Consider the following 10,588-nt stretch of genomic DNA (forward strand, 5'->3'; position numbering starts at 1 on the left):
CCACAAGAAATTAGGATGGTTCCTCCAACCTGCATTATAAGTGTTACTATATGGGTTATTTTTGGATCTAGAGTTATTGTTACCCATATATTGGACTTGTTCCTCCTCGATGCTAGGGTTGAAGGGTTGATATTCTGTGCATGCTCCTCCTCCATTCGAATCACACCGCATCACTAGATGTATCTAAGTAGAACCACACAAACTGTCAATCTTTTTATTTAAGAGTTCTACTTGGTTAGATAGCATAGTAACTGTGTCGAGGTTGAAAACACCGGCTGCTTTCGTCGGCTTTGTTCTCATTACTTGCCACTGATAGTTATTCAGTGACATCTCCTCTATAACTTCGTAAGCTGCCTCAGGTGTCTTATTATTGATATTTCCTCCAGCGGCTGCATCAATCATCTGTTGAGTCGAAGGATTCAGGCCATTATGGAACATTTGAACCTGTAGCCAAAGTGGTAACCCATGGTGAGGGCACCTTCTCAAAAGGTCCTTGTATCTCTCCCATGCATCGTAGAGTGTTTCTAAGTCCATCTACACAAAAGAAAAGATATCATTACGTAATTTGGCTATTTTAGCTGATGGAAAATATTTTAATAAAAAATTTTCGGTCATTTGCTCCCAAGTAGTGATTGACCCTCGTGATAACGAGTTCAACCATTGTTTAGCCTTATTCCTTAACGAAAAGGGAAACAACCGAAGGCGAATAGCGTAATAAAAAATGCCATTAATTTTAAAGTTCTCTCAAAATTCTAAGAAATTTTCCAAGTGAGCGTTGGGATCCTCGTCCTGCAAACCATCAAACTAAACAAACTGTTGTATCATTTGAATTGTGTTAGGTTTCAGTTCAAAATTGCAACAGCAGGTCTAACTATACTTGACTTAGTTCCTGTTAAATTAGGTTTAGCATAATCATACATAGTGCGCGGAGCAGGATTTTGATTAACAGCAATTGCAGGAGGTAGCAGATTTTCTTGGTTTTCAGCCATCTCCTCGGTTGTGGTTTGAATATTGTCCTCTTGCTCGTTCTCTGTGTATCTTAAGCTTCGCCTTATTTCTCTTTGGTTACTGTGAACTGTGCGATCGATCTCACTATCAAAAAGTAATGGTCCTGATGGGTTTCTTCTAGTCATAAACTATAAGAACCTGCCAGAAAAAGGCAAAAAGAAGAATTAGTAATAAAAAATTAGAATAAAATTTAAATTGCAGTCAAAGTAAATGGCTAAAGTAATAAAAATCAAGTGTTCCTAATATCTTAGTTCCATGGCAACGGTGCCAAAAACTTGATACGTGATATTCGTGACAGGTTTTAAATATTTATAATGAATCGTTCTTGAAACTAACTATTATCACGATAAAGGCAAGTGTACCTATCAAACAGTAGTATAGCTTTAACAAGACCGGATTCTCGAACCCAAAGGAACTAAAAGTATTAGTAATGAATGTCTTTTTATTATCTAGCCTAAGAATAATGAGGTTTGTTTTAACTAACTAATTAACTAAACTAAGGATTCACAGAAAATAGAATTGGGGAATTACTTTTAGAGAAACGATTGAATTCAGACAATACCTTAGGAAAAATCCACCTAGACTTCACTTGTTATTTGACTCTAAATCAGATGATTTATTCATTTGACTTGATCCGTAGAAATCCCTATGTTATATTATTATCCCTCTCGAGACTAACAACGTCTAACCCAAGGTTGAATAATTGAAATCTCTTTCTAATTAACTCCCTAGGTTGCATTAACTCAATCTATGGATCCCCTTTTTAGGTTTCACCCTAATCCGGCAAAATCTTGTCATCCTATCTCTAGGCGCACAATCAACTCCGCTTAATTATGACAAATGTACTCTTAGACAGGGTCTATTCCTCCTCTGAATAAGAGCTTAACTTGAATTAATATCCTAGAATATCAAGACAAGAATTAAGAACACATAATTAAGAACAAGCCAAATATTTATCATATAATTCAGATAATAATAATAAGAGCTATCTTAGGTTTCATTCCCTTTAAGTATTTAGGGGTTTTAGTTCATAACTAAAAAGGTAAACATCTCAGAAGAATAATGAAAAAAAACATAAAGAAAAACCCAAAACTCCTAAAGGGAAATTGAGGGGAGATCTTCAGTCTTGATGATGAATCCGACTTTCGAGATGGATCAATTGGCTTTCCTTGAGCAGTTCCCTGCTTCCTTCTCTCTGTCCCCTATTTTTTCTCCTCCTCTAGGGTGTATTTATAGGCTTTAGAATGCCTAGGAACCCTCAAAATTGGCCTTTTCCGAATTGGACTAAACTTGGGCTTAGTAGGGACACGCCTGTGTGACACGCCTGTGTCTGATTACTTCAGGCCGTGGTCAAGCCTGTTAAATAGGCATCTGCGTGTGGTCCACCCGTGTGAGTCGTGTTTCGATTCTGCCAAATTGACACGACAGTGTGGTCTGCCCGTGTGAAGAGGTCAGGCCGTGTTGATTTCATACGTTGGCCCATTTTCTCCGTTTTTGGCCTATTTCTCATTCTTTTCACTCTTCTATGCTCACCTAAGTATAAAATATGAAATTAAGGCACTAGGAGCATCGAATTCACCAATTTTAAGGAAAAGTCATCCATAAAATATGTTAAGGATGGGATAGAAATATGTATAAATTGTAGTTTATCATGAGGTTGCTAGGCTAATGTCGTATTCTCCCTCACCTTGTTGCCAGAAAGCACCTTTTTTTCTCCAAAGATCTAAAATCTGAAAATCCCTTATTCTTCCTTCTTTTTCTTTGTGCCGATTCTCCATTCTTCCCTACTCATATTTTTCTTTTTGATTCACGTCTGGTTTTAAACGATTTCTACTTTTCTTTGTGTCGAATAACCTTTTTCACCATACAAGTTTCAAGAGCCGAATATCCTCTGTGCCACCACTACCCTTTCCACTCAGTCAATTCTAGTTTAAGTGCTTTATTCTCTCAATCAATTTTGCTAGTATAGATCACTCTATCCCTCACTTCTTCTAGTATTGAATCCCAGTCTTTTGGATCCCTGTCGATTTGCTCCTTAGATGTGAGATATTGGTAAGTGTTCTTCACTTCGGTAAAGGTTGGACGAATAGGCTTTAGTAGTAAAGGGTGACATATAATGGATACAAGTCACCCAATATGTTTTTAACAATAAAGGTTAATGCAAATCTGGGAAGTACTCACGATTAGTGGTCAAGGAAAAGCTATTAAGACTTGGTGTTTCAAGTAAGGTTAAGGTGAGACTTTGGCTTTTGGTAAAGTATTCGATAAGTATATGTGAGTAATAATTGAGTGATATTGATTATAGGTTCGTGGTAAGGGGGATCACAACATGCTTTATTACCAGGTGTGTACATACACTGCACACACACAGTAGATTGGCAAATCTCGAAGTGCCAAAAAGTTGAAATGCCGAAAAGCTAAAATTTTGGCTACAATAGACTTGCGAGTGCACGGACACTCGTAAGGGGAAACTGATAGGTTTTTAGAGGCCCCATTGGAGATTCTATGGACTTGGGTCGTGTTTTGGCCAACCGGGCCAAAATGGGCTAAGTGGGCCCTATGGGCTATTGTGTCCATAATAGGCAAAATTGGCAACTTGATGTTAAGTGATGGAAATTATATGAAAGCATGAATATGAATGTGATTTGGGCCTAATGGGCCATATGAAGGTGATTTGGGTCTAATGGGCCATAAAAATGTGATTTGGGCCTAATGGGCCATATAAATGAGATTGGGCCTAGTGGGCCATATGCATGTATGTAGACTTGTTTGGGCTTTGTAAAGGGTTTTGGGCCTAGTATCTGATAAATGTTTAATTAACATAAAACTTAATTAATTAATTGTGATCGTGGATGAGTCATAAGGTTAAGGTGTGGTAATGGGTATATGCATGTCTAAGATTAGATCTAGGGAGAGCTTGGTACTAAAGCGGTCTTAATGACTCACCTCCTCTTCTCTGAAACCCTACCTGGTGCATAGTATCTGTTCACTTTATCCAACGAGGACTTGTTAACGGGCCAAGGTAAGTAATAAACCTAATAAAGAGAAATTACTGAAATGCCCTTAAGGGCAAAAATGACCAAAATACCCTTATGTGTTGAATGTAAGATTTATGGATGTTACATTTATATCTTCTGCATGCATACGATATTCTGTTTAGGTTGCATATGGGTTGGGAATTATGGAACAGAGGAAGTATATGAGGATCGCATGGTTGCTTGACAACCGTGGGTCCACCGGCGGCTTTTAAGCCCAATATGTGATTGGCAGCTTACTGCAATGAAGGTAGTTCCGTAACTAGGCTATTAGTGATGTGTATTGGATGGGTGGGTCGATATTTATATCCCCATATGATGTGTATCGGGGGACGGAGTTGATGTGTAACGGTTGGATTATTGGGGTGGGTTGCACTGCATTGCATTGCATGTATGATTTTATGGTGATTGATGAATGCTTATTACTCGTCGAGGGTTGTAGACACTAAGTTTTCGAAAACTCACTCCCTCTTGTATTTTTCTCAGGTGATGCTCAGTAGAAGGTTTGATGTTTGAAGGGACTCGGAGGTGGCCAGCTAGCAAGACGACTTGGACTTGTTTTTTCTTAAAAGAAAACATATAGTTTCTAGCTTATTAAGTAATTTTAGACTGGAATGAAATAAGGCATTCCCTTTTATTATTATTTGGACTGTTATTTTTATGCGTTGTAATTATGAGAAGGTGAACATGGGTTTCCTAAATCATAGATTGTTTTTCTACATTTCCGCAACTAAATTTTAAAATGACAGGCTTTCATAAATCATATGTTTTAAACAAGCTTTCACGATTGAAAGAGAGTTTTTATAAGTTAATTAAGGTTTCTCATTTTAAAGAAGGGTTTTCAATGAAAACAAGGTTTTCACTAAAACACTTCAATGTAACGCGACAGATTCGACCATAACGTCTGGGCCGAGTTTGGGGTGTTAAAACACAAGTCCGCGTGAAGGCTACACATGCCCATGTGAGCAGCCCGTGTAACTCACTGTCCAGAAGTGCTAAAATAAATAGTAGAGGAGACACGACCATGTGGAGATCTCACGCACCCGTGTGGGTACATATGCTTGTGTTTTTGGCCGTGTGGCACCAAAAATCATCGAAAACCCTAAATTCCCAATTGCACATGCCCGTGTACCCAAGGGACATAGTCGAGTGAATATCGACTAATTTCCCAAAATCAGCCACATGGCCATGTAGCACCTAATCCTGCCTGAAAACCCTAATTCCCAATTCGACACAGCCGTTTGAACAGGCACACTGATAAACCATAATTTATACATATTTTTATCCCATGCTTAACACATTTTATGGATGGTTTCTCCTTAGAATTGGTGAATTCGATACTCCTAATCATTTAATTTCATGTTTTATACTTAGGTGAGCATAGAAGAGTAAAAAGGGCAAGAAACGGGCCGAAAACAGAGAAAATAGACCCACGTGAGTAATCAACACGGCCTGGACTTCCTCGCACAAGCGTGTCACACAACCGTGTCCCTTTGGTAAATCGAAGCACGACTTACACGAGTAGATCACACGCTCGTGCCCATTTAACAGCCTTGACCACGGCCTTCAGTAATCGCACACGGACATGTCCCTACCGAGCCCAAGTTTAGTAAAATTCGAAAAAGGCCAATTTTGAGGGTTCTTAGGCATTCTAAAGCCTATTTAAACACCCGAGGAGGCACTTAGAAGGAGGAGGCAGAGTAGGAAGCAAGGAATTACTCAAGGAAAGCCGATTGATCCATCTCAGAAGCCGGATTCATCATCAAAACTGAAGATCTCCCTTCAAGTTCCTTCAGGAGTTTTGGGTTTTCTTATGTTTTGTTATCTTTATGCTTTTGAGATGTTTTCTTTCATAAGTATGAACCAAACCCCCTAAATACCTAAGGGGAATGAAACCTAAGACAGATCTTGTTATTATTATTTGAATTGTATGATAAATATTTGACTTGTTCTTAATTATGTGTTCTTAATTTTTATTTTAATATTCCAGCATATTGATTCAAGTTAACGCTCTTATTCAGAGGAGAAATAGACCCTGTCTAAAAGTAAAATTTTCATAATTAAGCGGAGTTGATTACACGCCTAGAGATAGGGTGACAAGATTTTGCCAGATTAGGATGAAACCTAATAAAGGAATCCATAGATCGAGTTAATGCAATTCTAGGGTGTTAATTAGAAAGAGATTTCAATTATTCAACCTAGGGTTAGACGTTATTAGTCTCGAGAGGGATAATAATATAATTTAGGGCTTCCTACAGATTAAGTCAAATGAATAAATCGTCTGATTCAGAGTCAAATAACGAGTGAAGTCTAGGTGGATTTTTCCTTAGGTATTGTCCCAATCAATCGAATTTTCTCGAAAGTATTTTCCCAAGTTTACTTTCTGTGCATTCATAGTTAATAATTAGTTTAGATAACCAAACCTCTTAATTTTTAGACTAGATAATAAAATGGAAGTAAATACTAGTACTCGTAGTTCCTTTTGGTTCGACAATCCGGTCTTGCTGAACTATACTACTGTTTGATAGATACACTTGCCTTAATCGTTATAATAAGTTAGTCTCAAGAACGATTCATTTATAAATCTTTAAAACCTGTTACGAATACCGCGAATCAAGTTTTTGGCGCCGTCGTCGAGGAAACTAGGATATTAGGAAAACTTGATTTTTATTACTTTAGCCATTTACTTTATTTGCAATTTAAGTTTTTTATTTTCTTTTCTTTTCGAATTTTTCTCTTATTTTCTTCTGACAGGTTTTTCTAGTTTATGACCAGAAGAAACCTGTCAGGACTACTAATTTTTTACGATGAGATCGATCGCACAGTTAGCAGAAACAGACGAGAAATAAGGCGAAGCCTAAGATACATAGAAGACGAGCAAGAGGACGATAATTCAACCACAACTGAGGAGATGGCTGAAAACCAAGAAAATCAGCTACCTCCTGCGATTGCTGCTGATCCAGTAAATTAGAATCCTGCTGCACGTACTATGTATGATTATGCTAAACCTAATTTAACAGGAACTGAGTCAAGTATAGTTAGACCCACTATTACTGCCAATAATTTTGAACTGAAACCTAACACAATTCAAATGATACAATAGTTTGTTCAATTTGATGGTTTGCAGGATGAGGATCCAAACAATCACTTGGCAAATTTCTTAGAGTTTTGCGACACTTTTAAAATGAATGGCGTTTCTGATAACGCCATTCGCCTTCAGTTGTTTCCCTTTTCATTAAGGAATAAGGCTAAACAATGGTTGAACTCGTTACCACGAGGGTCAATCACTACTTGGGAACAAATGTTTTTATTAAAATATTTTCCGCCGGCTAAAATATCCAAATTATGTAATGATATCTCTTCTTTTGTGCAGATGGATTTAGAAACACTCTACAATGCATGGGAGAGATACAAGGACCTTTTTCAAAGATTCCCTCACCATGGGTTACCATTCTAGCTACAAGTTTAAACGTTTCACAACGGCCTGAATCCTTCGACTCGACAGATGATTGATGCAGCCGCTGGTGGAACTATCAGTAATAAGACACCTGAGGCGGCTTACGAATTTGTTGAGAAGATGTCACTGAATAACTATCAGTGGCAAGTTATAAGGACAAAGCCGATGAAAGCAGCCAGTGTTTTCAACCTCGACACGGTTACTATGCTATCTAACCAAGTAGAACTCTTAAAAAAAGAGATTGACGGTTTGTGTGGTTCTACTCAGGTACATCCAGTGATGAGGTGCGATTTGAATGGAGGAGGAGCATGCACAGAATATCAACCCTTCAACCCTAGTATCGAGGAGGAACAAGTCCAATATATGGATAACAATAACTCTAGACCCCAAAATAACCCGTATAGTAACACTTACAATGCAGGTTGGAGGAACCATCCCAATTTCTCGTGGGGCGGTCAAGGAAATCAAAGGCCTCAACATCTTTCGGGTTTTCAACAACCACCTTACTGGTAAAAAAAAAAGCCGAACCCTGAGGAGATGTTAACAAAATTCATCTCGGTATCAGAAACTCATTTCCAGAATACCGAGACAGCCCTTAAGAATCAACAAGCATCAATCCAAGGGCTCAAAACTCAGATAGGCCAACTCACCAAACTGATTTCTGAACGGCCACCAGATAGTTTGGCGAGTAACATTGAATCTTACCCAATGGAGCAAATCAATGCAATTACCATTCAAGATGCGGAAAGGTTAGTTGCACCTGAACCAAAACTGAAGCAAGAAACTGTGGTAAGTAAAGGTAAAGGTGAGGTGGACCACAATTACCAGAAACCAATAAGTAAAGAATACAAACCTCATGTGCCATACCCAAACGCGACAAGGAAAGACCTCACAAATGAACAATTCGGTAAATTCCTTAAATTATTAAAAAAGTTACATATTAATTTACCTTTTATTGAAGCTCTTTCGCAGATGCCAAACGTAGTCAAATTCTTAAAGGAGCTTTTAACAAATAAACGAAAGTTGGATGAGGCGTCGCATGTGCAATTGAATGCAGTTTGAATAAGCTACCTAACAAATTGAAAGATCCAGGGAGTTTTACGATTCCTTGTTTAATTGGTAGTTTAGATGTTCATAATGATTAGCTGACTTAGGGGCAAGCATTAATGTTATGCCTTATAAAATGTTTAAACAGCTAGGTCTTGGGAAACCCAAACAAACTAGGGTGAGCATTCAATTGGCTGATAAAACCATTAGATTTCCTAGGGGTATCATTGAAGATGTTCTTGTTAAGATCGATAAATTTATATACCCAGTAGGCTTTGTTGTTCTAGACATGGAAGAGGATAGTAACAAACCTTTCATTTTAGGACGACCCTTTTTAGCGACTATTAGAACTATCATTGATGTTGGCACAGGTAAACTCACACTTCGTGTGGGAGACAAAACAATCACCCTTCAAGCTCGTAATTTGAGTAACACATTGAAAATTGAAGGTGGTTGTATAAATCATTCTACTAGTACTGATCATGTGGTGAAACCTTCTGTGCAGGAAACAGTTACGAAAAATGTATATGAGCCGTGTTCAAACGACAACAAAGGACCTATCTATGAAGAATGAAGGCTAAAAATTGAGGAGCTAGATAAATGGCGGACATAGAAACTAAGAACACCTGATAAATTGAAACCGAGCCAGGACGATCTCAATACCTCACCAAATCAACTTAAGGTTGGAGACAAAGTACTACTAGATGCAGCAAATACTCTCATTACCACTTCTGAACCTGATGAAGAAATTTCTCTTACGGTACTTAGTATTTTCTAATATGGTACAGTCGAGGTAATTCATCCCAAATTCGGTACTTTTAAGGTAAACAGTACTCGTCTTAAACCTTATGTTGATAAAGTTGATAGTAGGGATGAGAGTGCAAACTCCTCGACCACCTTGACCATGCAGAAGAGAGGTAAGCCCAGCTTAAGACTATAAATAAGCGCTTCTCGGGAGGCAACCCGAGCACTAAAAATAATGACTTATTTAAATTCTAGTTTTTTTTACACCTAACCTACTAACTGAGTCTTGAAACCCAGGGTTTTCCCATCCACACGGCCAGGCACACGGGTGTTAGGCCGTGCTCACACCATAAGAGGAGACACGGTCGTGCGATACGACCGTGTGAAAATAGGGCAAGATTTTTCCCCAACACCGGATATGATAAGTTGCCACGACCGTACGCCATGGCCGTGGGCGAAACTGCCAGAACAACATGGGTGTGAGTGATCGTGTGATTTTGTGATAGGTTTTAAATATTTATAATTAATCATTCTTGAAACTAACTATTATCACGATGTAGGCAAGTGTACCTATTGAACAATAGTATAGTTTTACCAAGACCAGGTTATCAAACCCAAAGGAACTAAAAGTACTAGTAATGACTGTCTTTTTATTATCTAGCCTAAGAATAATGGGGTTTTGTTCTAACTAACTAATTATCTAAACTAAGAACTCAAAGAGAATAGAATTGGGGAATTGCTTTTGGGAAAATCGATTGAAGTAAGACAATACCTAAGGAAAAATCCACCTAGACTGTACTTGTTATTCTGGCTTCGAATCGGACGATTTATTCATTTAACTTATTCCGTAGAGATCCCTAAGTTATGTTATTATCCCTATTCAAAACTAATAATGTCTAATCCCTAGAATGAATAACCGAGACTTTTCTCTAATTAACACTCTAGGGTTGCATTAACTCGATCTATGGCTCCCCTTATTAGATTTCACCCTAATCCGGCAAAATCTTGTCACCCTATGTCTAGGCGCGCAATCAACTCCGCTTAATTATGACAAATGAACTCTTAGACAGGGTCTATTCCTCCTCTAAATAAGAGCTTATCTTGAATCAGTATCCTGGGATATCAAAACAAGAATTAAGAACACATAATTAAGAACAAGTTAAATATTTATCATACAATTCCGAAAATAATAACAAGATTCGTCTTAGGTTTCATTCCTCTTAGGTATTTAGGGGATTTAGTTCATAACTAAATAAGAAAACATCTCAGAATAATAAAAAATACAAAGCATAAAGAA

The 10,588-nt window shown here is 37.9% G+C and overlaps 2 non-coding genes across 2 annotated transcripts; one reads left to right on the forward strand and one right to left on the reverse strand.

The window, feature by feature from the left end:
- Positions 1–460: 460 nt before the first annotated feature.
- LOC128293605 (small nucleolar RNA R71) lies at positions 461–567 on the forward strand. Its single transcript, XR_008283785.1, has one exon. It is a non-coding gene; the product is annotated as a small nucleolar RNA R71 (small nucleolar RNA).
- Positions 568–7,383: 6,816 nt separating this feature from the next.
- LOC128293550 (small nucleolar RNA R71) lies at positions 7,384–7,490 on the reverse strand. Its single transcript, XR_008283731.1, has one exon. It is a non-coding gene; the product is annotated as a small nucleolar RNA R71 (small nucleolar RNA).
- Between the last annotated feature and the right edge of the window lie 3,098 nt (positions 7,491–10,588).

This window comes from Gossypium arboreum, chromosome 5, assembly GCF_025698485.1.
Source record: "Gossypium arboreum isolate Shixiya-1 chromosome 5, ASM2569848v2, whole genome shotgun sequence".
Taxonomy (NCBI): domain Eukaryota; kingdom Viridiplantae; phylum Streptophyta; class Magnoliopsida; order Malvales; family Malvaceae; genus Gossypium; species Gossypium arboreum.